Raw genomic sequence first — 27466 nt, 5'->3', positions numbered from 1 at the left:
AACTATATTCAATATCTTGTAATAACCTGTAATGAAAAAGAATCTGAAAAAGAATATGTACATAGCTGAATCACTTTGCTATACACCTGAAGCACTGTAAATCAACTATACTTCATTTTTTTTAAATGGGAAAAAAAAATTTTTGTTTTAAATAACTAGAGGGGGTTCTGCCATTTGCAACTAAGGTATCAGATTCATTCTTCATAAATGTTTTCATCAGATTCTTACTGTCTGCTATTTTCTTATTAATTATTTTATTTATTGGCTGCCTCTCCCCACAAGAATATAAACTCCATGAGGACAGGGGCATCGTCTAGCTTGTTCATCCCCATATATCTAGTATTTAGAATAGTGCTGCACATACAAGAGGCATTCAATAAAAACTAAAAAACAAAACAAAACAAAAATACCTCTTTACTGCTACATAAATGCATAGTACTTGGGAACCAGTTTGAAGAAATTCAAAATATCAGTGCTATAGGAGTTAAGAGCTAAAAAGGATCAGTGTGGATTGGAGATGTCAGAGGCTTCATGAAGGAGCTGGCACTTGAGTACTGACACGATGGACTGTAATCCATCTTTCTACAGGGGTGTAGAAGGGGAGATATATGACTTCTAAAGGATGAGAACAAATGAATAGTACTGGGAATGAGTGTGGCAAACATGAAATATGGAATTAAGGAAAAGTGTGTTGAGCTGGGTGGAAAATATCCTAGATATGCAAGATAGGCAATATTATGAATGGCTCTGAATGCCAGGCTTGGGGAATGGTATATTTGATGATGTTTCAAGAACACTAATCCTCAATGAGCATTTTCATCTATTCTTTATTCTAGATGTTATCAGCTGTGTAAAACTACAACAGCTACCCACACATTTTCTACAGCATTCCCTTTCTGAACATTGGTGCTCTATATTTATCTGTTCAAGCTGCGAGACTACCAAAGAAAGAGATTCTTTAATTAATCCTCCTGTAACCAAGCGAATACCCAATTTAAAGATAAAAATCTATTACCAAAATGGCCTTTATTTCCCAACCTCATCCCCAAAGTCAGATTTTAAAAACTGTCTCAATTCCATTTACTCTCTAGTCTATTAGACTATTATACTGGTACTAAGTACATGAACTAGAGCTTTGAGTAGGGAATTTTATTTTGTATTAAAGCAACACAGCCACCCAGAACACAGAAAGACAATCGGTTTTATAAGGATAACTCTTCAGATAAAGTCTTTTAAGAATCCAGCAAATCCTGTAACTAACAACTATAAAAAGGCTACATAATTATATTTTACGGTCTTCCATGAATCAGCAGGGACCTTAGAAAGACTCTCTTATGTAGTTGGTTTTAGAAAACAATCTGACAGTAGTCATTAAATATTACTAAATATACATATATCATACGTATACATCTTTTAAACCAGCAATCCCACTCCTGATTGCTGAGGAGTGGGAAAGTCCTGAATGTGGGACTTCCCTGGTGGCACAGTGGTTAAGAATCCGCCTGCCAATGCAGGGCACATGGGTTCAAGCACGGGTTCGAGCCCTGGTCCGGGAAGTTTCCACATGCCACAGAACAACTAAGCCCGTGTGTCACAACTACTGAGCCTGCACTCTAGAGCCTGCGAGCCACAACTACTGAGCCCGTGTGCCACAACTACTGAAGCTCACACACCTAGAGCCTGTGCTCCGCAACAAGAGAAGCCACCACAATGAGAAGCCCGTGCACCACAATGAAGAGTAACCCCCATTCGCCACAACTAGAGAAAGCCCATGTGCAGCAACGAAGACCCAACGCAGTCAAAAATAAATAAACAAATAAGTAAATAAATTTATTTTTTAAAAAACGAATAAATGTGCCACAAAAGATGAATACTACAATGTTCACAGCAACAAAAATGGAAAACAAAGTAAATGTTCACAGGCAAGGAATTAACTAAATAAACAATGGTACCAGCTGCACCAGGGAGTAATCTCATATATAATGCCATATTTTATACACCCATTAAATGAATGACTTAGAGCTACACTAGTTGACTTAGGGGAAGTTCTACTAATTATTACTGAGCAAGAAAAACAAGATACAGAAAAGAAGGCATAATATGATCCAATTTTATAAAACAAAGTTAAATGAAAAACACTACATATATGCATGTAGGAGAGTGTGTATGTATGGATAGGTAGGTAGACAAGAAAGAGATAGGATAAAGATTCAAGTACGAAGAAAAATAAGGAAGGATAAATACTCATGGTTACCTTAGAGCAAATGGAACAAAAAGAGAGAAAGGAAATTAGGCAAGAAAGGAGAAAAGAAATACATTCATAGTTATATAAAAATATATGTAGACATTGAAATTAGTATCTTTAAAATAAAAACAATATGGAAATTTAAAAGAAGGGTTTTTAGAAAGCAGCTAATCTAACCTTCCTGATCATCCAAACATTCATTTATTCAACACTAAGTGCCTATTTTGGGCAATGAACAGGAACAAGGGCTGGTATCTCCTTTCCAGTAACAGATCTAATAAAGAACCCATCTAGTCCCAAGGATACCCATTCAATGTTAAAGCTGACATAATCAAAGAAAATTCTTGCATGTGTTTAGCTGAAATTTGCTTCTCCATAAGGAGAAGGAATGAATCTAATCTAACCTCCATGCACATAATTGTCTTCAGATATTTTAAGGACTAATATTTTATTCACTCAGCAACTACAGGTAGCTCCCTACTTTCATACAAAATACAGCCCTTAAAATGTGCCTAGAAGTTGAATGTGTAGATTCAGACTTAAGGGATTTAAATGTTAAAAAAAAAAAAAAAAAGAAGAAGCTCCTATTAAATCACAAAGAAAAAGACCAATATAACTATAATAGTTAATAAATTGGAGATCTGGGGCACAGAGAAACAAAAAAACCCAGTTCTTTAAATAATGTTCAACTTCACTCACTTAATGCAAATTAAATATACATTAAGGTACCATTTTTTCACCAAAGAGCTCCTGTTAAATCACAAAGAAAAAGACCAACATCACTATAAGACTTAAGAAATAGGATACGTGGTGCACAGAAAAAAAACCAAAAACATACAGTTCTTTAAATAGATGTTCAGGAACTTCCCTGGCAGTCCAGTGGTTAAGACTTTGCCTTCCAATACAGGGGATGCAGGTTCAATCTCTGGTCAGGGAGCTAAGATCCCACATGCCTCACAGCCAAAACACCAAAATGTAAAACAGAAGCAATATTGTAACAAATTCAATAAAGCCTTTAAAAGTGGTCTAGGTCAAACCAATCTTTAAAAAAAAAAAAAAACAGATGTTCAACTTCAGTCACTTGATGCAAATTAAATATACACTGAGGTACCAATGTATATTTAGACACAGTTTGGTGTTATTATCGAAAGTTGGTAACACTTTACAGGGGCAAAGATGTAAGCAAACAGTAATTCTCATCCCTTCTGCTTTTAGGAACACATTCTATAATCTCATACAGGAGCAATGATGATTGCACAAAGTTATTTACTATAGCAATGCAAATAATAGCAAAAAAACTGGAAACAAATGTATAACAGAGGGAACTAATTTTTTTTTAGTACAAGTACACACCTACATGAAAGAATCCCAAGCTATAAAAACACCAGATAGCAATTCTAAAAGAGTTTATATGATGATTATTTCTTTTTTTTCTTTTTTTTTTTTAAATTTATTTGGTTACACTGGGTCTTAGTTGTGGCAGGCGGGTGCCTTAGCTGCAGCACGTGGGCTCCTTAGTTGTGGCATGCAAACTCCCAGTTGTGGCATGCATGTGGGATCCAGTTCCCTGACCAGGGATCAAACTCCAGCTCCCTGCATTGGGAGCGCAGAGTCCTATCCACTGCACCACCAGGGAAGTCCCTATATGATGATTATTTCTTAATATTCTTTTTTTTTAATATAGTCAATTTACAATATTGTGTCAGTTTCAGGTGTACAGCAGAGTGATTTTTTTGTAGATTATATTCCATTATAGGTTATTACATGATATTGAGTATAATTCCCTGTGCTATACAGTAAATCCTTGTTGCTTATCTATTTTACGTGCAGTAGTTTGTATTTGTTAATCCCATACTCCTAATTTGTCCCTTCCTGCCTCTCCCATTTGGTAACTATAAATTGTTTTCTATGTCTGTGAGTCTATTTCTGTTTTGTAAATAAGTTCCTTTGTATCATATTTTTAGATTCCTCATCTAAGTGATATCATATATTTGTCTTTCTCTGTCTGACTTACTTCCTTAGTCTGATAATCCCTAGATCCACCCATGTTGCTGCAAATGGCATTATTTCATTCTTTTCTATGGCAGAGTAATATTACATTGATGTGTGTGCGTGTGTGTGTGTGTGTGTGTGTATGTACGTGTGTGTATCACATCTTTATTGGTTCATCTGTCAGTGGATGCTTAGGTTGCTTCTATGTCTTGGCTATTGTAAACAGTGCAGCTATGAACACTGGGGTGCATATATCTTTTTAAATGGTTTTCATTTTTTCTGTTTATATGCCCAGGAGTGGGATTGCTGGATCATATGGTAGTTCTATTTTCAGTTTTGTAAGGAGACTCCATACTGTTTTCCACAGTGGCTGCACCAATTTACATTCCCACCAACAGTGTTTGAGCATTCCCTTTTCTCCACATCTTCTCCAGCATTTATTATTTGTAGATTTTTTGATGATAGTCATCCTGACTGGTATGTGTGGTTTTGCTTTGCATTTCTCCAACTAGCAATGTTGAGGATCTTTTCATGTGCCTGTTGTCCATCTGTACGTCTTCTTTGGAAAATGTCTATTCAGGTCTTCTGTCCATTTTTTGATTGGGTTGTTTGTCTCTTTTGAGTTGTATGAGCTGTTTGTATATTTTGGATATTAACCCCTTGTTGGTCGCATCATTTGCAAACATTTTCTCCCATTCCATAGGCTGTCTTTTCCTTTTATTGATGGTTTCCTTTGCTGTGCAAAAGCTTTTAAGTTTAATTAGGTCCCATTTGTTTATTTTTGCTTTTATTTCTTTTGCCTTGGAGGTTGATCTAAGAAAATATTGCTATGATTTATGGTAAAGAATGTTTTGCCTATGTTCTCTTCTAGCAGTTTTATGGTGTCATGTCTTACATTTAGGTCTTTAAACCATTTTGAGTTTATTTACAAAGTATACTGTGTGAGGGAATGTTCTAATTTCATTGTTTTACATACAGCTGTCCAGCTTTCCTAACACCACTTGTCTTTTCTCCATTGTATATTCTTCCCCCTTTGTTATAGATTAATTGACCATAGATGTGTGGGTTTATTTCTGGGATCTCTATTCTATTCCATTGATCTTTGTGCCTGTTTTTGTGTCAATACCACATTGTTCTGATTACTGTAGCTCTGTAGTATAGTCTGAACTCTGGAAGGGTTATACCTCCAGGTTTGTTCTTTTTTCTCAGAATTGCTTTAGCAATTCTGGGTCTTTTGTGGTTCCATATAAATTTTAGGATTATTTGTTTTAGTTCTGTGAAAAATGTCATGGGAAATTTGATAGACATTGCATTAAATTTGTAGATTGCTTTGGATAGTATGGCCATTTTAACAATGTCAATTCTTCCAATCCAAGAGCACTGAATATCTTTCCATTTCTTTGAATCATCTTCAATTCCCTTTATCAATGCTTTATAGTTTTCAGCATATAGGCCTTTCACCTCCTTGGTTAAGTTTATTCCTAAGTTTTTTGTTTTGTTTTGTTTCGTTTGATGCAATTTTAAATGGAATGGTTTTTTCACTTTCTCTTTCCTGCTACTTTGCTGAAATCATTTATTAGTTCTAATAGTTTCTGTGTGGAAATTTTCGGGTTCTCTATATTGAGTATCATGTCATCTGCAAATAGTGACAGTTTTACCTCTTCCTCTCAATTTGGATAACTTTTATTTCTTTCTCTTGTCTGACTGTTGTGCCCAGACTTCCAATACTATGTTAAATAGAAGCAGTGAGAGTGGGCATCCTTGTCTTGTTCCTGAATTTAGTGGGGAGGCTTTCAGTTTTTCACCATTGAGTATGACGCAGGCTGTGGGTTTCTCATAAATGGCCTTTATTATGTTGAGGTACATTCTCTCCATCCCCACTTTGAGTTTATTTCTTAACATTCTTGATTACCAAATCTACAGACAGAAGGATAAGCTTTCCAACAGCCATAGAGGAACCTAACAGTCTTTACTAAAATAGCGAAAGGTTTCAGAAGACAGCATCTCAAATACATGGACTTTTAAAGATGCTTTAAATAACTTGATTGTAATTTGTGGCTGTTACTTCTGAGTGTATAAGAATGTGGTCAGGACAGTAACCAATTCTGTTCACACAGTAACACACAACAGAAGGATCATCACAGGGGTGTTTTTGTTGTTATTGTTTTCAATTTTCCTGAAATTTTTTCAAGGGGAAAGAATGTTTATTCTTTAAAATTCTCAGTGTCTTATAGTTTTCTGCATACAGGTCTTTTGTCTCCTTAGGCAGGTTTATTCCTAGGTATTTTATTCTTTTTGTTGCAATGGTAATGGGGGTGTTTCCTTAATTTCTTAAAACCTTCACAGGCAAGCAAAAGCTAAGAGAATTCAGCACCAACAAACCAGCTTTACAACAAATGCTAAAGGAACTTCTCTAAGTGGGAAACACAAGAGAAGAAAAGGACCTACAAAAACAAACCCAAAACAATTAAGAAAATGGTCATAGGAACATACATATCGATAATTACCTTAAATGTGAATGGATTAAATGCTCCAACCAAAAGACACAGGCTTGCTGAATGGAAACAGAAACAAGAACCATATATATGCTGTCTACAAGAGACCCACTTCAGACCTAGGGACACATACAGACTGAAGGTGAGGGAATGGAAAAAGACATTCTGTGCCAATGGAAAGCAAAAGAAAGCTGGAGCAGCAATACTCATATCAGATAAAATAGACTTTAAAATAAAGAATGTTACAAAAGACAAGGACTACATAATAATCAAGGGATCAATCCAAGAAGATATAGCAATTATAAATATATATGCACCCAACATAGGAGCATCTCAATACATAAGGCAACTTCTAACAGCTATAAAAGAGGGAACCGACAGTAACACAATAATAGAGGGGACTTAAACACCTTACTTACACCAATGGACAGATCATCCAGACAGAAAATTAATAAGGAAACACAAGCCTTAAATGACACAATAGACCAGATAGATTTAATTGATATTTATAGGACATTCCATCCAAAAACAGCAGATTACACTTTCTTCTCAAGTGCACATGGAACATTCTCCAGGATAGATCACATCTTGGGTCACAAATCAAGCCTCGGTAAATTTAAGAAAACTGAAATCATATCAAGCATCTTTTCCAACCACAACACTATGAGATTAGAAATCAATTACAGGGAAAAAAACGTAAAAAACACAAACATATGGAGGATAAACAATACATTATTAAATAACCAAGAGATCACTGAAGAAATCAAAGAGGAAATCAAAAAATACCTAGAGACAAATTACTACAAAACCATGATGATCCAAAACCTATGGGATGCAGCAAAAACAGTTCTGAGAGGGAAGTTTATAGCAATACAATCCTACCTCAAGAAACAAGAAAAATCTCAAATAAACAATCTAAATTTACACCTAAAGGAACTAGAGAAAGAAGAACAAACAAAACCCAAAGTTAGTAGAAGGAAAGAAATCATAACGATCAGACCAGAAATAAATGAAGTAGAAACAAAGAAAACAATAGCCAAGATCAATAAAACTAAATGCTGGTTCTTTGAGAAGAAAAACAAAATTGATAAACCTTTAGCCAGACTCATCAAGAAAAAGAGAGAAAAGCCTCAAATCAATAAAATTAGAAATGAAAAATGAGAAGTTACGACACCACAGAAATCCAAAACATCGTAAGAGACTACTACAAGCCACTCTATGACAATAAAATGGACAACCCGGAAGAAATGGACAAATTCTTAGAAAGGTATAAACTTCCAAAACTGAACCAGGAAGAAACAGAAAATATGAACAGACCAATCACAAGTAATGAAATTGAAACTGTGATTAAAAATATTCCAACAAAGTCCAGGACCAGGTGGCTTCACAGGTGAATTCCATCAAACATTTAGAGAAGAGCTAACACCTATCCTTCTCAAACTCTTCCAAAATATTGCAGAGGAAGGAACACTCCCAAACTCATTCTATGAGGCCACCATCACCCTGATACCAAAACCAGACAAAGATGTCACAAAAAGAAAAAACTACAGGCCAATATCACTGATGAATATAGATGCAAAAATCCTCAGCAAAATACTAGCAAACAAAATCCAACAACACATTAAAAGGATCCTACACCATGATCAAGTGGGATTTATCCCAGGGATGCAAGGATTCTTCAATATATGCAAATCAATCAATCTGATACACCATATTAACAAACTGAAGAATAAAAACCATATGATCATCTCAATAGATGCAGAAATATTTTTGACAAAATTCAACACCCATTTATGATAAAAACTCTCCAGAAAGTGGGCATAGAGGGAACCTACCTCAACATAATAAAGGCCATATAAGACAAACCCACAGCAAACATCATTCTCAAAGGTGAAAAACTGAAAGCATTTCCTCTAAGATCAAGAACAACACAAGGATGTCCACTCTCGCCACTATTATTCAACATAGTTTTAGAAGTCCTAGCCACAGCAATCAGAGAAGAATAAGAAATAAAAAGAATACAAACTGGTAAAGAAGAAGTAAAACTGTCACTGTTTGCAGATGACATGATACCATACATAGAGAATCCTAAAGATGCCACCAGAAAACTACTAGAGCTAATCAATGAATTTGGTAAAGCTGTAGGATACAAAATTAATGCACACAAATCTCCTGTATTCCTATACACTAATAATGAAATATCAGAAAGAGAAATTAAGGACACAGTCCCATTTACCATTGCAAAAAAAAGAATAAAATACCTAGGAATAAACCTACCTAAGGAGGTAAAAGACTTGTACTCAGAAAACTATAAGACACTGATGAAAGAAATCAAAGATGACACAGACGGAGAGATATACCATGTTCTTGGATTGGAAGAATCGATAATGTGAAAATGACTATACTATCCAAAGCAATCTACAGATTCAATGCAATCCCTAGCAAATTACCAGTGGCATTTTTTACAGAACTAAAAGAAAAAATCTTAAAATTTGTATGGAGACAAAAAAGACCCCAAATAGCCAAAGCAGTCTTGGGGGAAAAAAAACAGAGCTGGAGGAATCAGACTCCCTGACTTCAGACTCTACTGCAAAGCTACAGTAATCAAGACAATATGGTACTGGCACAAAAACAGAAATACAGATCAATGGAACAGGATAGAAAGCCCAGAGATAAACCCACGCACCTATGGTCAACTAATCTATGACAAAGGAGGCAAGGATATACATGGAGAAAAGACAGTCTCTCCAATAAGTGGTGCTGGGAAAACTGGACAGCTACATGTAAAAGAATGAAATTAGGACACTCGCTAACACCATACACAAAATTAAACTCAAAATAGATTAGAGAGCTAAATGTAAGACCGGACACTATGAAATTCTTAGAGGAAAACATAGGCAGAACACTCTATGACATAAATCACAGCAAGATCTTTTTTGATCCACCTCCTAGAGTAATGGAAATAAAATAAAAAATAAACAAATGGGACCTAATGAAACTTAAAAGCTTTTGCACAGCAAAGGAAACCATAAACAAGATGAAAAGACAACCCTCAGAATAGGAAAAAATATTTGCAAACGAATCAACGGACAAAGGATTAATCTCCAAAAATATATAAACAGCTCATTCAGCTCAATATTAATAAAACAAAAAACCCAATCAAAAAATGGGCAGAAGACCTAAATAGACATTTCTCCAAAGACATACAGATGGCCAAGAAGGACGTGAAAAGCTGCTCAACATCACTAATTATTAGAGAAATGCAAATCAAAACTACAATGAGTTGTCCCTTCACACCGGTGAGAATAGGCATCATCAGAAAATCTACAAACAACAAATGCTGGAGAGGGTGTGGAGAAAAGGGAACCCTCTTGTACTGTTGGTAGGAATGTAAATTGATACAGCCAGTATGGAGAACAGTGCGGAGGTTCCTTAAAAAACTAAAAACAGAACTACCATATGACCCAGCAATCCTACTACTGGGCATATACCCAGAGAAAACCATAATTCAAAAAGACACATGCACCCCAATGTGCACTGCAGCACTATTTACAATAGCTAGGTCATGGAAACAACCTAAATGACCATTGACAGATGAATGGATTAAGAAGTGGTACATACATACAATGGAATATTACTCAGCCACAAAACGGAACGAAATTGGGTCATTTGCAGAGACATGGATGGATCTAGAGACTTATACAGAGTGAAGTACGTCAGAAAGAAAAACACAAATATCCTATATTAACGCTTATATGTGGAACCTAGAAAAATGGTACAGATGAACTGCTCTGCAAGGCAGAAATAGAGACACAGATGTAGAGAACAAACATATGGACACCAAGGGGGGAAAGTGGTGGGGGTGGGGGTGGGGTGAATTGGGAGCTTGGGATTGACATGTATATACTAATATGTATAAAATAGGTAACTAATAAGAACCTGCTGTATAAAAAATAAATAAAATTAAATTTAAAAGTTTAAAAAAAAAAGAATTGATGGACATTGTGACTTGGTTTCTCTTTCTAATACAGACTAAATAGAAAAGATGTCTTTTCTGAGGCATTCCCCAAACCTTGTTACAATAAAGAGCAGCCATTAACACCTACTTTATTCATCTCATTATACAAAGAGGACTATAACAGCTCCAGTAACACAATGACACTTTGATAACCCTATAATTCAGACACCGTATATTCTAGGATATAAGGTTAATTTGTTCAGTTTTTTTCTCCATATAACACTCAAATGTTAGCAGTGAATTTTCTGTGTGTGTTTTTCAGAGTTGCTATTACTTTTGTACACTTTTTTCTTTGAAGAATAACATAAATACAGAAAAATATATAAGCTTGGTGAATTTTCACAAAGTGAACACACCCACGTGACCAGCACTCAAAACAAGAAACAGAACATTGCTAGCACCTCATGAAGCCCCTTCATATCCCAATCCAAACACTTTCTCCATCTCCCACAAGCGTATTCAATCTCCTGACACCACAGATAGTTTTACCTGTTTTTGAAATTTATGTAAATGGACACTCTTTAGTGTCTGGGTTCTTTTGCTCAATATTATATTTGTGAGATTCACATATTATTATATATAGCTGTTCCTTGTTCACTGTGACCAATGTTTAACATTCATTGTGTGATTATGCCAGAAACTTATCTACCCATTCTACTGTTGATAGGCATTAGGAAAATTCCAGTTTGGACTACTACAATTAGGCCCTCTATGAACATTTTGTCCATCTCTTCTGGTGCCTATGTGCACACAATTTTGTTGTATATAAATCTAGAAGTGGAACTGCTAAGTCACAGAACATCCATGTGTTTAACTTTGGTAAATAACTAATAAACTTAAGGAAGAAAATAGTTTAAGGTCTTTACAGAGAAATTTGAATGATAAATGATTCATCAGAAGGTGCTGACTTCAAAAACTACTTTCAGAAGGATAAACATACTGAAATAGGACAGTTGACCCACACTGCTTCCAAAGAAAGCAATTTACTTTTGAATATTTTCACCAGCAATTCTGCATGTGACAATAACAGAAGTAACCAAGTCTGTCTTAGCCTCTCTGGAATTGATGATGCTAAAAATTTAGGATCAACAACTGAAAAGCCATTATTACCAATAAGGTAAAGTAACCACCTTCCTGACAAGTTACAGAATATAAATGTTACAAGTCAGAACTCTGCAGTAGTTAAGCCTGTACTCATTTAATCACACCCCTGGAAATTGAAAGAGACTTCAAAACTAGTTTAACCTTTAGGTGGTCATATAAATGCCTTCTACACCAGTGAACACACTAATAAAAATTCATTTAATCCCGGAACAGAAAAAGAATATTATGCAAAGACTAAGGGAATCTGAATAAAGCATGGACTTTAGTTAATAATAATGTATCAATATTGGTTCATTACAAAAATATGTATATATAGGTTCATTAATTGTAACAAATGTACCATACTAATGTAAGATGTTAATAATAGGGGAAATGGGGATGGGGCATATATGGGAATTCTGTGTACAATCTTAGCCATTTTCCTGTAAATCCAAAACTGTTTTAAAATAAAATTTATTTTTAAAACTCCATTTAAAACTCTGTAACGTAATCTGCAGATTGTAATACACCTGCTAAACTCTTCTCAGAATGCAATCCAAATGCTCTCTGAGAGCTGAAAGACACCCATACAGACATACATACACACACACATACATACAATCCTGCTATCTGTGAGCTTAGACACATAGTTACATGAAGGAAGCATTCTATCTGTGCCAATTTTAGTTTTGTTCCTAGCTATAAAATTATTATTAAGGCTCAAACTTCTTTTTATTCCAACTAACCTAACCTTTTTTGAGTATACACTATAAGCACTTAGTGATTCATTAAGAAGCAATTCCCCAGTTATCGTCAAATGATAAAAGTATCTAAACTCCAAGTAAGGTCAACTCTCTAATATATCATTTCTTTGTGGTTTAAATCATTGAGTCTTTGCTTTTACTTCATGGAAAATAAAGGAAAAAGACTGTGCCTTACAGCTAGCAGGGAAAACAAGTAGCCCTAACATGGTACACGGCCTAGTAGAAGGAACCCTGGGCAACGAGGCAGGAGACCTAGCTTCTAGCTTTAGTTCTATCTCTAATCTGCTACCTAATGAATTCAACTGTGGTTCTACCAAGTTTATATCTAAATACAACTTGAAGTTTGGTTCTTTTATAGCAGGAATCAAACTTTTCTTTAAGAGTCAGGTATCTTAGGCTTTGTGGGCCACATGGGCTCTGTTGCAACTCAACTCTTTGCTGTAGTGCAAAAGCAGTCATAGACAACATGTAAACGACAAATGTATCTCTTCCAATAAAACTTTATTTACAAAAACAAGCAGTTGTCTCGGCTGTAGTTTGCCAATCCCTATTCTGTAATATCAGGGGCAAGAAAATCAATTGGCAAGATTGATTTTGTAAAACTACATCATGAGTGCACACTGAAATAAACTGCGCTTTGCTTGCAGGGTGAAAATGCTTATGAATCAGGATCTTCACATACCTGAGAATGTTCAAGTTTCCCCTGCGTGAACAGGTCACATCACCAATACCTAAGACAGAGCAGGAAAACACTCTCCCTTACATGGTTATTAATGACATAACGGGGGGGTGTTAATTTACATAGGCAAAATTTACAAGGTGACCTGCAAAAGTAAAATACCAGGTTTTAGCAACTTTAGCAGTAGCAGTAAATACAGAAACCCAAACCTCATTAACACCAAAAGTCACTACTTCCTTATAGTAAGCTAAATAAATTCAGAAAATTGCCAAGGTCATTGGCTTCCCTGGGAGAGCTGTTCGGTTTCCACGTAACTCAAGTGGTTTAGACCAGCAGACGCTTGGTCATCCATAACCTGTTAAATTTCCAGGAGGCCAGAGTAACTAACTGTTTGTGCTAATGTAGAAGCTCTGATTCATTCTGGGATGGGACAGGGGGTGCTCATCGCTATAAATGGTCTAATCAAGCCAAGATCAGATCTATCCTCCCTTAGGGTCTACCTTAGTAAAAATGTTCCATTCTGTGATAAGTCACCTTGCTAAATGCAGCATCATGTTAGCTACCAGGTACTCAATAGCAGGCTGGAGCAAAGAGCCGGCCCACAAGGATCAAGCAAGTGCCTTTTTAAAAGCTAATCTTAAGGAGTTCGAGTTCCTCTCCATGGCTTTGCAAAGTAAGCAAAAACCATGCCAAATAGTAAAAAAGGCACTTACTTGACTCCCACAGTCCAGCTCCACACTCTAGCAGCTAAGATGTCACTGGCATGGTACATGGAGAGTGAGGTGGAAACGATATCTTGCCAACCACTGTAGGAATGGTAGTGAAAAACCTAAAAGAATAGAAAAAAGTAAAGTCAATGTCAAAGGTAAAGGCCTTCCTGAGCCTGCTGACATGGGTACCTCAGCATATAATGCCGAAAAAGAAAAGAAAGTCTGAAAATCTCTCAAAGAATGTCTGAAAATCTCTTGTTTAAGCCATTCTTAGCTGCTGGTTATTACAAGTGACCCTTAGGACAAGAGGGCACTTTTAAAAGAATATGAGTTATAACCTAGAATAAATCCAGACTGGTTATGAGAAACTCTGAAATAATACTTTTTTTCTTCAAGGAAAGAAAGTATTAAATCTTAGAAAACCACATAGTAGGCTCATAGAGAAATAAAAACAGAGAATTTGAAGCAACAACTCATAAATCAATACTTCTAGAAATAGTATTAAGGGGAATTTTTTTTTCACCCCACCTCTACCCTTCCAGCATTTGAAAAACAGATAGAACCCTGATAAACTATGAAGAAATAAGAAATATTTTTAAAAACTTAAGGGGTCCCTGGCAATAGAAGTCTCAGGCTACCCAGGTTCGTTCAGCAACTTTCATTAATTTCAGAAACAAGTTTACAAAACTTAGAAATCTTGGTACAGTTAAAAAAAAAAAATCCAATTCACTTGCCTAGCTATACAACTCTGGACGCACAGGCTCAGCGGCCATGGCTCACGGGACCAGCCGCTCCGCGGCATGTGGGATCTTCCCGGACCAGGGCACGAACTCCTGTCCCCTGCATCGGCAGGCGAACTCTCAACCACTGCGCCACCAGGGAAGCCCAGGAGTCCTGTTTTAACATGCTTGACTCTTGGCCAATTAGTCAGAGATCATTCAAAAACAAGAACAGCAATTTTTAAAAGCCTGTTTACATACCTATCTCCTCTCTCCGTACCTACACTATTTATGGGTGAAATAATTTGTGGAAAAAAATTAGTGTGATTCGCACATATGGTCACCTAATCTTTGATAAAGGAGGCAGGAATGTACAGTGGAGAAAAGGACAACCTCTTCAATAAGTGATGCTGAGAAAACTGGACAGGTACATGTAAAAGTATGAGATTAGATCACTCCCTAACATCATACACAAAAATAAGCTCAAAATGGATTAAAGAACTAAATGTAAGGCCAGAAACTATCAAACTCTTAGAGGAAAACATAGGCAGAACACTCTATGACATAAATCACAGCAAGATCCTTTTTGACCCACCTCCTAGAGAAATGGAAATAAAAACAAAAATAAACAAATGGGACCTAATGAAACTGAAAAGCTTTTGCACAGCAAAGGAAACCATAAACAAGACCAAAAGACAACCCTCAGAATGGGAGAAAATATTTGCAAATGAAGCAACTGACAAAGGATTAATCTCCAAAATTTACAAGCAGCACATGCAGCTCAATAACAAAAAAACAAACAACCCAATCCAAAAATGGGCAGAAGACCTAAACAGACATTTCTCCAAAGAAGATATACAGACTGCCAACAAACACATGAAAGAATGCTCAACATCATTAATCATTAGAGAAATGCAAATCAAAACTACAATGAGATATCATCTCACACCGGTCAGAATGGCCATCATCAAAAAATCTAGAAACAATAAATGCTAGAGAGGGTGTGGAGAAAAGGGAACACTCCTGCACTGCTGGTGGGAATGTGCATTGGTACAGCCACTATGGAGAACAGTATGGAGGTTCCTTAAAAAACTACAAATATTAAAAAAAAAAAAAAACTACAAATAGAACTACCATATGACCCAGCAATCCCACTACTGGGCATATACCCTGAGAAAACCATAATTCAAAAAGAGTCATGTACCAAAATGTTCATTGCAGCTCTATTTACAATAGCCAGGAGACGGAAACAACCTAAGTGTCCATCATCGGATGAATGGATAAAGAAGATGTGGCACATATATACAATGGAATATTACTACTCAGCCATAAAAAGAAACGAAATTGAGCTATTTGTAATGAGGTGGATAGACCTAGAGTCTGTCATACAGAGTGAAGTAAGTCAGAAAGAGAAAGCCAAATACCGTATGCTAACACATATATATGGAATTTAAGAAAAAAAAAGGTCATGAAGAACCTAGGGGTAAGACAGGAATAAAGACACAGACCTACTAGAGAATGGACTTGAGGATATGGGGAGGGGGAAGGGTAAGCTGTGACAAAGCGAGAGAGAGGCATGGACATATATACACTACCAAACGTAAGGTAGATAGCTAGTGGGAAGCAGCCGCATAGCACAGGGAGATCAGCTCCAGCTCGGTGCTTTGTGACCGCCTGGAGGGGGTGGGATAGGGAGGGTGGGAGGGAGGGGAGACGCAAGAGGGAAGAGAGATGGGAACATATGTATATGTATAACTGATTCACTTTGTTATAAAGCAGCATACACACCATTGTAAAGCAATTATACTCCAATAAAGATGTAAAAAAAAAAAAATTAGTGTGATTTGCAAGAAAAATAGCAATAGTGAAAAAACAAAAATCATTCTTAATTAGCAATACCCTCTCTCCTCTTTCCATCTAATTATTCCTACCAAAACAAAACAAACAAAAACTCTTCTTTTACTTGCAGGTCCATTCAGCACCCTTTCCATCAGAACCACAATGGAAAAAACAGACAGTTGAGTTGAATCATTCTTGAGGCATCAGAATCCATCCAGTAAGAAAAAGCAAATAATTTAAGTTTTCATTCTAAATAAATTATAGCCGAAAGACTATTCTTGCACTAGCCCTTAATTCTAATATGCTTAAAGTTGGGTCACTTTTTTAATAGTCTGGTGATCCAAATTGCCCAGGCCTCAATTAATTTAATTAGAATGGGATATTTACTGTTAATAGCATATCTGACCAGACTACATCTTGGGTGCCTAACTAATGTTTTCTTCTTAGTTTTGGCTTGTGTTTGCTTTGCCTTAGCTACAGTCCCTGGAAAGCATCCCATTTATTAGTGTTTCCCTCACTGCATCAGCATTTCTGGTTAATGCATTATGGCAAATCATTTGGAGGGAAACCTGAAGGAAGTTCTGTATTGTGTATTCTGCAAAATTGTTCAAACCATATCAAAGATATTGCAAATAAAAGACAGCATGAAACTGGGAAGAAAAAATATTTATCAGAGATCTTTTAAATCAATGACTACAAAGAAAGAATATACACTGCCATATATATATATATATATATATATATATATGATTTATTACTAAAACAAATACTTATTTCACACCAACTACCTTCCTCAAAAAGAAGTACTTCCCCTCAGACCCACACCTTGTTTTTCCTTCACTCCATCAAAACCATGACACAATCCAAGAACAGTTGTGTTTTTAACCATATATAAGTGACATATCCTTTTACAAAATAAAGCAGGTAGTTCCAAATTGCAAATTATTCCAAACACAGAAAAGAAACAATGAATAAATACCAACAAGTTTTCATTCACAGCTTCTCTGCGCTTGAAAAATCTGAGAATTTTAATAGAACTAACCAAGCTTTTGCTGCAGCTCAGTCCCTCATGAGCTCACTGTAATATAGCAGATGCTGTTCTGCATTTTGTACAAGACACGTTCATCTGTGTAATGAAACATTACTCTTCTCCGCCTTCTCTCAGGAAGTATAAAGGGTTTTCCCAGGAAAACGATAAATGAGGACATTCCACACCAAAAGAGGAAACTGGCTTTTTTGAAAGTCGAAACAACATTCCTAATCTAACTTTTAAAATGACATAACATATTTCTCTTTCCTGTCCCCCTAAAATATTCAGCTAAAAAGGCTTTCAGTCAACAGGAGAATAGTTAAATATGTGCAATAGAGAAAGAAATATCACATAGTTAAAAATGAATGAATCAGAACCACAGGTATCAACTACATAATTAAAGTATTAAGCAAAAAAGAACAAATTGCATAAGGATATTATACAGTATAATATCATCTAAATAAGGTTTAAAACATGTTTACAATATTGTATGAGATATATATGGCATAAACACATGCACAGGAAACACCGAACTGGAGAGAATGTTACTTTTGGGAAAACGGGAGAGGAAATAGGATTAAGGAAGGAAACTTGGGGTAGCAATTATAGTTGTATTGTTTAATTTCTCAAGCTAAAGAAAATACATTATTCTACTTGTTTTTATAGATATTACATACTTCATAATTTAAAAAGAATACTTTCCCCTTATATGTTTGACTGAACACAACATAGTTTCCTTATGAAGGACATCCACCTTCCCCATCCCCACCCCCAAAAAACAACAACCCTCTATGTTGGTATGGCCTTTCCAAGTGAGCTTCTCTGAGAGCCTGCTCCTCAGTAGTTACTTTCTGTCTTTTCTTCTATTAGGGCTGCTACTTTCTGATGCTGGCTGTGATGTGACCTCGGATCCATAAGGCAGAGCCTCAGCTTGTCTCTACTTTTAATCTTACCAAGAATACTCGTTTTAGGCAAGAAAGCTATTACACATAGTTCCCTTTCATTTTCCCCCTTTTACTGCTAAAAGCTCTAGCAATCATTAAAAAGAGAGCCATTATGTATCTAAAGATCACCAGACTTTGTGGCACTTGGCCAAGCTATGAACTCTATTAGTAGTTGATTCTGAATCAACTAATGCAGTCTGAGATATTAAAATTAAAGAAAGTACTGACTGGAGTTCAATTCTCCTTGTAATAAATGAATATTCCAAAATTCTGTAATATGGTATACTACAATTCTGTTCTATCATCTCAACTATGCAGGAACAACATTTTGTTTTGAAGCTTAAGTCAGAGCTAGAAATGGAAAAAATAAACTTCATTTTCTTTGGGGTTAAAATGAGAACAAAATAAGGAAACAAAACCCAATTATTAACATGCATATAGATGAGACACTCACACAGCATATACCCTTGGGATCCCCTCAAAAACAAACAAACAAACAAAAAATCACTACTACCTCTTTCTGGTCAGAAAACTCATTTTTCCTGTCTGCTCAGCAGCTTCTATCCCCAGCACTCAAAGATCAGGGAAAGCGAGGTAAGAAAGAGAAACTGACAGAGATAGACATAAGCTGGTATTCTGTTTACAAAAGAAATGTTATTATTCCATCAAAACCAAATCGAAAACTTTCAATTTTCTTATTAGGTTTTTACTATTTTTTCCACTCCATTCAATCTATCTTTAAATACTTCTTTAAAGTATTCTGATATCTATACTCTGTTTTAAAATGAAAAAGAGGTTTTAAATCACACTTGGCCACTTGCCACAGCCCTGCTTCACAGCAGCTAGCAGAATTCTGGCAGTACAAGATACAGGATACAGTAGGGGTAGAATGGAAAAACAGAAGATTAGCTCCAAAATAAACACCTCCAAAAATCTGTCATCTTTGGAAATATATATCTGTAGGGAATCTAGAGTTGGCAGACCTTGTTTAAATAGTTCCTTTCTCTCTTCGGCAGTGCCCAGCCCTTCACTCTTCTCTCTTCTCCCTCACTTGCTCCAAATACCTGCCAGGTAGTTGTCATTGTGTCAATTTCTTAAATTACCTATAGCGTAACAGCACTACAATCTTTTTCCATTACTATTTTTACTTAGCGTTTTATACAGCCATGCCTGTTTCAGCACAATCTGTGCACTCTTTTAAGATTATTAGCTGCTGCCTGAATCAAAGAAAAGTAATTCCTTCTTCATAGTTCTATGATTCCCATTACTGCAGAATCTAGGCAGAGAACAAGATGATACACACCTGCATTATTCACCAGGTTGAAGGATTTAGACAATGGTCCCTAGGACTTTTTAACCCAGTGTTGGACTCTCATTTGTCCAACACTGACTGAATGTCTACATTCATGACACTGTATTAGACTCAGTTCACAGAGTTTGGGAGAACAGACTGCTACCAGCAATTAATCACTTAAGATTTTCCCACTGGGGATTCCTGTAGTATAAATACAAAGAAACATTTTCTGTTTCAAGCTGGCAGGCCACAACTCCGAATTAAATTATTAGCACAGTCCTGTCTCCCCTCAAACACTCCAGCATTAACTGCTTTTTTCCTCCTCCTCTCTCTCCAACTCTCTGAATTCCCCACCACATCTCTACCTCTTCCCCAACTCCCTCAGCAGTTTGAACTGGAAAAAGAAGAAAAAAGAGAAAGATGGGAATAAAGGCTTGATGAATTATGAGGAATGCAGGGTAAATTGTTCACCAAGATGTCAGAAAGTAATTATGCAAACTGTCCTGAAAAGGAATTGGAAGGCTCTTTTTCTTCACTTCAAGCCCTTGGCCCTTGTGAGAATAAGCAAATATATGTCCGTCTGTTTATGATTTTATACAAGCTACCCAATGAAACAACATAAAAGTTACTTGTCAAGTGTTATATAAAAATGATACATAACTTAGAATTAAAGAAGCCCTTTAGGCTCACCTAATCAAGCATCCTTATTTAATCAACAAAAATAATAGGATCAAAGAGGTTACATCACTTGTCCAAGGTCAAACAGCAAGTTAATGGAAGAGAAAGGAGCAGAACCCAGACCCCTAACTATTATACCACATGGCACCTAATTCTCTTCAATTACTTACTCTTTATTTTGGTGACTGCGAAACACACACACACACACACACACACACACTCTCTCTCTCTCTCCTACCACTTCCATCTTTTCATTTATTTAACTCTCAGAAAACTATTAAAAGATTCTGTGATGGTACAGCTATTCTTTGCTCCCATAATATTTCAAAAGGTTCATCAACTACATCTCAAATACAATCTCCTCTGGTAGAGCAGATACTGTAATGTCTCTAAAAAACTGTTATAATTATCAAGCAAATACTTACCTTTGTATTATAATACCTAGAAGACCAAAGAATATGTGCTCTCTAAAAACAGCAATCCAGTAAGGTCCAGTCAATTAAAATGTTAGAGAATCACTCCAAATAACTTGTTCTCAATTTTATATATATATAATAATGCTCTTGAGAAACTAGAGTGGCAGAAGCGGTAGGAATCTTGTATATCTACATTTATAATATGGGAAGAAAAACTGCTAAAATTTTACTAAGATTTCATGCTTAGGAATGGCTAGTTATGTTGTTTATTTTGTTTGTTTTTTAAAAAGTAAGATCATCACACATACAATGCTTACTATTCCCTAAATGGAGTCAAATATTACAAAAATGGAAAGTTAGAGAGGACAGAGTTCAAGAAAATTACTCAAAAGTATTCCTCTAGTTAATGAACATAATGTTAAGAGTTTCTGCTTTGGGAGAGTATAATACACAGGACACATTCTTTCAGCAAAGATTTGCTGAGTGCTCATCATGCTATGTGAACTTTTTCATACTGCTATGCAAATCTTCCAGATTCTGATAGTATGAGGTGGGGGCAGGGGGAGGCAGAAATAAGGGGATAAGGTGGATGTCTGATTTTATATATAAATTTTTAAATCATTTAAAAATAATTAAACCAGATTTTTTTTAAATACAAAAGCAGGGGCTTCTCTGGTGGCACAGTGGTTGAGAGTCCACCTGCCAATGCAGGGGACATGGGTTCGTGCCCCGGTCCGGGAAGATCCCACATGCCGCGGAGTGGCTGGTCCCGTGAGCCATGCGCGTCCGGAGCCTGTGCTCCGCAACGGGAGACGCCACAACGGTGAGAGGCTCACGTACCGCAAAAAAACAAACAAAAAAAACAACAAAAAAAAAGCAGAGGTGTAGAAAAGACAACAAAGAAGCATATTTCACACGATGATAAAAAGGAACACACAAAAAAGGTCAAGAAATAAAATTTCAGTACCTGAGTAACACAGTAACACAGGTCTTGAATTGAACCGTCTTTCTACCTAGTACTTAGTAGATGAGTGATAGAACTTGACGATTAGTTGTGGACTATCAACTCTACTTCCTATATCTCCCTTCTCTCTATTCTCTTTTCTCCATCGTCAAGGCTGCTGTCCTAGTTCAGACATCTTTTGCCTGGTCCATTAAGATGTTCCTTACTGGTGTCTGTCTTTCCAGTCCCATCCTCTCCAATTAAGCCTTCACACTGCTGCCAGTGTGACCTACCTAAAAGCACAAACATAACCATGTGATTCCCTTACTTGAAATTCTTCCAATGCTCACCTACTGACAAGTAGTAATTTTCCAAACTGTGGCTTAAATTGTAGAATCAATTTAAATGAGTCCCAACCAGAATTTCCTTAAGAAAAGAGAACAGAAACTATGCATACATAGTAAAAATATTGTTTCATGAGACTTTTCCTAGTTTTATGCACACATGCATGTGCTCAATCATAACATAAAAGGTATTTCTACTGTGGGTTGAGTTTTTTAAAAAACCACTGAACTACATCATAAAATGTCAGCTCCTTCACAAGTCCTTTCACAATCTGACCCCTCACCACAGCAAGTGGTGAAGAGACAGGCTCTGTAGCCAGACTACTTGGTTTTATATGCTGGGTATGCCATTCGCTAGCTGTGTTATCCTAGGCAAGTCATTTACTAGCTATGTGTCACTAACTGACTGTCTGGGCAAATCACTTAACCAATCTGATGCAACTCAGTTTCACTATCTGTAAAATGAGGATAATAACAATACCTACTCACAGGGTGTCACAAGAATTAAGTGAGGCTGTGTACAGTGCTTGGCACATGGTGCACTTCATAAATATTAATTATTATTGGTATCACTGCTACTGTCCAGCCTAATAATCTTCAGCTATTCTTGCTCATATCCAGTTGTAACAAATTACTGGCTGTTTCTCAAATACATCATACTCCCTCATATTGTCATGTTAGATACTAGTGCTGCCTGGAATATGAACCAACCTTTTCAGTCCCCCACACATTATATTTCCTCATATTTCAGCTCAAGCAAGGCCTCACCAGTGAAGCCTTCCCCAACATCCTCGGGTAAGTCTAAGTGCTCCCACTGACCTCCATAGGGAAAAAAAAAAAAGCACAGCCAGTTACAATCTTGTTTATAGTCTTGTCTCCTGGCCAGACTGTGAACTCTTAGAACCACAACAGGAACATCTCTCCTTACCAGCACAGTGTCTCACAGAGTAGGAGTTCCACAGATATATTCTGAATGACTCTAGGTATTAACCTTTCTAGGTCTTTATTTTCTCATCTGTACAATGGGGATGGTATTTTGCCTGAAGGGTTGTTGTGGAGTATACTACACAATGTTATAAAAGTGCTTGATATAGAAGCAATGCTCAGTAATTACCAGGTTTACTGGGTGGGACTTTTTAGAATCTTAAACTAAATTTCAAAGATTTGGAGGGGGTGGGGGGGGGTAGGCGTAATACCTTAGACTCTTATCAGTTAATGCCTGGTGGAGGGGGAGAGGGTGGAGAAAGAGATTTAAGAAATGTAGTCAGTGGGAGGGATGGTGAGGTGTCTTGGAAAAAACTGCAGCAGATGCTTGAGAAAGTAATAAAACTGAAGGAGCAGGTGCTGAAAAGGAAGGAAGACCCACACTGACAACCAGCATGGTACAGCTTTAATTCTAGCCAGACGTAGGCTTAAATCCCAGCTCCAAAACATCTGTCCATCTTTGCATCCCTATCATTAAAACAGTTTATGACACGTAAGAAGAAATGAACCTATCCCGTCCTCAATTTCCTCAAACTAGCACAATATATCAAACTAGCACAATAATACCTCTTATAGGGTTACGGTGAGAATTAAACATGGAAACACAGTGCCTTTAGCTCTTAGATGCTTTCTTCCATATCTACTCCTCTATCTTTACAGGTCAGGTAGTTCAGCTAACCTATTTGCTCTCCTGTTATTTTATAAACTATCAGTCGCATTAACTTTCTCTAAAGTTTAAAGCAGACATTAACACTCTTAAACATCCTGTAACACCATTTACTATAGGTAAGTAAGAAGTACTATACAAAGTGGGCCTGTCTGAGAGGGCAAAAAAAGAATTTAAAAAATCTTGAAACCTGGGCTTCCCTGGTGGCGCAGTGGTTGAGAGTCTGCCTGCCGATGCAGGGGACGCGGGTTCGTGCCCCGGTCCGGGAAGATCCCACATGCCGCGGAGCGGCTGGGCCCGTGAGCCATGGCCGCTGAGCCTGCGCGTCCGGAGCCTGTGCTCCGCAACGGGAGAGGCCACAACAGTGAGAGGCCCGCATACCGCAAAAAAAAAAAAAAAAAAATATTGAAACCTATAAGGTAGTACGGCTCAGGACTGTACATTTGAGACTGTCCTCTAGATAGCATCATACACCCAATGGGCTCTGCTCAACAATTTTCTGGTGACTATTACAAGTGCTGGCCCCAAAATAAAGTGGACAATAAATTAAAAAAATGTAAAAACTGAAAACTTTAGTAACGAAGCATAAAAGGTAAAGACCTCACTCTTTTGGATTAATAAATATTATTAATGTCATTAAAGAACTTTTGGAAAAGCCTCTTATTTTTAAGAGAGATGTCAAAATGCAATGTCATATTATCCAATTATTCCAGAACTGTATTAGAAAAAGTTCAGTTTTAGTATGCTATTAGACCCAGTCGATGATATAATTTACCAAGTTATGCTTTTATCAATAAAAAAAATGAAGCCTGTACACGGTTTATGAGTCAAGAATTCACTAAACTTATTAAAATTACTTTGCTTGAAGTCAACTTTCATTTTTACACAGGCTGTCTCAATGCAAGCAAAGTGCAGTGAAATAAATAAACAGATTGTTTCCCTTCTGTGTTCAGCTGCAGAGGTCAATTTTTTATCAGATGTCCTCAAGCTTGATCTAAATCAGGGAGTAACTATTCAAGATTCAGTTTGACTTTAGGGTTTTACTGGAAGAATCTGACCCCAATTCACTTTTTTTTTTTTTTTTTTTTGTGGTACGCGGGCCTCTCACTGTTGTGGCCTCTCCCGTTGCGGAGCACAGGCTCCGGATGCATAGGCTCAGCGGCCATGGCTCATGGGCCCAGCCGCTCCACGGCATATGGGATCTTCCCAGACCAGGGCACGAACCCGTGTCCCCTGCATCGGCAGGCGGACTCTCAACCACTGCGCCACCAGGGAAGCCCACGTTTTGTTTTTTTTTTTAAGGAGGTTTTTTTATTCAAAGGTATAACTGGATAAGTAGATTTGTTTACAACCATTCTTGCGAAATACTTAAAAAAAATACAACCAACTTCTTTGCAAACAGCAGACACAGACCTCAACTACAATGACCTAATTTTTGGTGGATAATGTACATGATTAGGCAGAAATAGGCAAGCTCACACTGGTAGATTAACTATCTCAGTCAAAACTCTGTTTGTGGCCCCCGCTTCTCGATCAATTTCTGTTCTCACTTCGTCTTCTACCATCTTGTCGACTTCCTGACCGACTCCCCTGTCGACTCTGTCTACCAGATCGACCACCTGACCAGCCACTTGACCAGCCACTCCTCTGTCTGGAATTAGAAGATGTGTTTCCATCATAATATTCTTCAATTTCAGGCAACTTGGCTGGCACTGAGAGTACCCAGTCTGAATCATGCCACTCTGCCTGTAACCATTCTCAGTTGTGGGAATATCAAAGCAAATGCCCATATTTCCTTTTAGGAGGCACATTCTGGTAATTTGGGACACAGCATTACTACTCAACTTTCTGTTAAGTTCTTTCCAAGCACAGCTAACATCCTGTATTTCTTCTGGGCTTCCACAATCATGGTCACAACCCCCTTATCAGAGGTGATCAAAGAACGTGGTTCAAAACTTGATGCGCCAGAGATGTGGGCTAATGCTACAGCCAATGCATCCACTGCCCCTTTCTCTTCTATCAGTCTCTGAGCTGATGGTCAGAAAAAATCAACAGCAGCATAAGAAATGCAAGCCAGAGACTTGATGGCATCCATGCTTTTAGATTTGACTAAATCCATTGTAGAAGGAACACCTACACATTTAAAAGTAATTCCTGCTTTTTGTTCCACATATCTTAGTTGACCTCTTTCTCTTGGTTGATAAAAACATATGCAAATCCCTGTCCAGCCAGCTCTATCTGTGCATCCAGAGAGATGAATATAGGACTCAACATCCTGTGGAGGTAAACTCTGAATAACCAGGTCAACCTCTGGAATGTCCAAACCACGGGCAGCAACATTGGCTGCCACCAAAACTACCCTCTCTGAAGCCTTTCAGTGTAATTTCTCTTTGTGACTGTGCGATGTCGCCATGTAAACACTGGGCATTCTGTTTTATGTGTGGATTCATGGCCATATCAGTTACATTCTTTTTGGTCTCACAGAAGATAATAGCCCTCCCTTCAGACCCACTGTAGACTTGAAGGACATCTCCAATAACTGCTGGCCTCTGAGATTAATGGCACTGGATGGTCAGATGTTCCACAGTAGTTGCAGCCTTTTGAGTCATTTTCCCAACAAGGTCAACCTGTTCGTATCTGGATTTCATGTATTTTTTTGCAACTTTGTATACCCACTGTGGGCAAGTTGCAGAAAAATGTAAAGTCTGAGGATTGTCTTCAGAATCAGTTTTGTAGGATTTGTGGATAATATCTTCAACTTGTTCCGCAAAACCTAAATCTAACATTTGATCCACTTCATCCAGCACAACATGGCGCAGTTTAGAAAGATCTAATCGGCCGCTCTGCAGATGATCTTTGATACAAGCAGGGGTCCCAATACCATTTTGAAAATGATTAATTTGGTTTTGATATGATGTTCCACCATAAAAACACACCACACTGAGTTTCCTAGTTATATCTTTGAAGTCTTTGGCTACTTGGTTTGCCAGTTCCCTTGTAGGAGCCAAAACAAGTACCTTTGGTGAGTGGCTTTTTTTAATTGTCTCTTGATTTCTTTGGAGTCTTTCAATCAAGGGGATGGCAAAACAGAATGTCTTTCCTGTTCCTGTCCGTGCTTGAGCAATTAAGTCTTTTCATTCATATACAGGACCAAAAGTCTTAACTTGAATAGGAAAGAGATATGTTACCCCTAGACCTTTCAGAAGCTTTATAGTCCCTTCAGAAATAGGGAAATTGGAGAAGGCTCCTTCTTTCTGTTCTCGTATTAGGGTGTCTTCTAGTTTATTATCACTTGATTTCTGAGTAGAACTATCTAAGGATGACACTCGCTTTTTTTTTTTCATATTCATCAGTATCTGCATTTGACAGATCTTTTCTTCTTGACTTATGAGATTTAGAAAATTCATCTGAAAGTCTATGACATCCTTCCTTGCTGTCACCATTTAGCTTCTCTCTCATTTTAGCTTTTTTTGGGTTTGGGAGCATCCAGGTCACCTGCAACACCATTTCCTCTTGTTTCTGATTTCTCATCTGAGTCATAATGGTGCCTTGACTTCCTTCTATCGCTCCAGCATTGTGTAATATGTTTTCAGCTTATCTAGTTTAAATCTTCCTAACAACC

General features: G+C 37.1%; 1 protein-coding gene and 1 pseudogene across 3 annotated transcripts in view; both read right to left on the bottom strand.

The window, feature by feature from the left end:
- MCU (mitochondrial calcium uniporter) overlaps positions 1-27466 on the bottom strand; it is a 212592-nt gene that overhangs the window by 179400 nt on the left and 5726 nt on the right. The gene's annotated exons all lie outside the window — the stretch shown is intronic.
- The window catches only part of LOC111183501 (ATP-dependent RNA helicase DDX50-like), a 95134-nt pseudogene that overhangs the window by 62140 nt on the left and 5528 nt on the right, over positions 1-27466 (bottom strand).

This window comes from Delphinapterus leucas, chromosome 16, assembly GCF_059928025.1.
Source record: "Delphinapterus leucas isolate spDelLeu-1000000601 "Yukka" chromosome 16, BTC_Dleu_Yukka2, whole genome shotgun sequence".
NCBI classification, from domain to species: domain Eukaryota; kingdom Metazoa; phylum Chordata; class Mammalia; order Artiodactyla; family Monodontidae; genus Delphinapterus; species Delphinapterus leucas.
The sequence above is the reverse complement of the archived record's forward strand: the minus strand, read 5'-3'. Positions and strand labels throughout refer to the sequence as shown.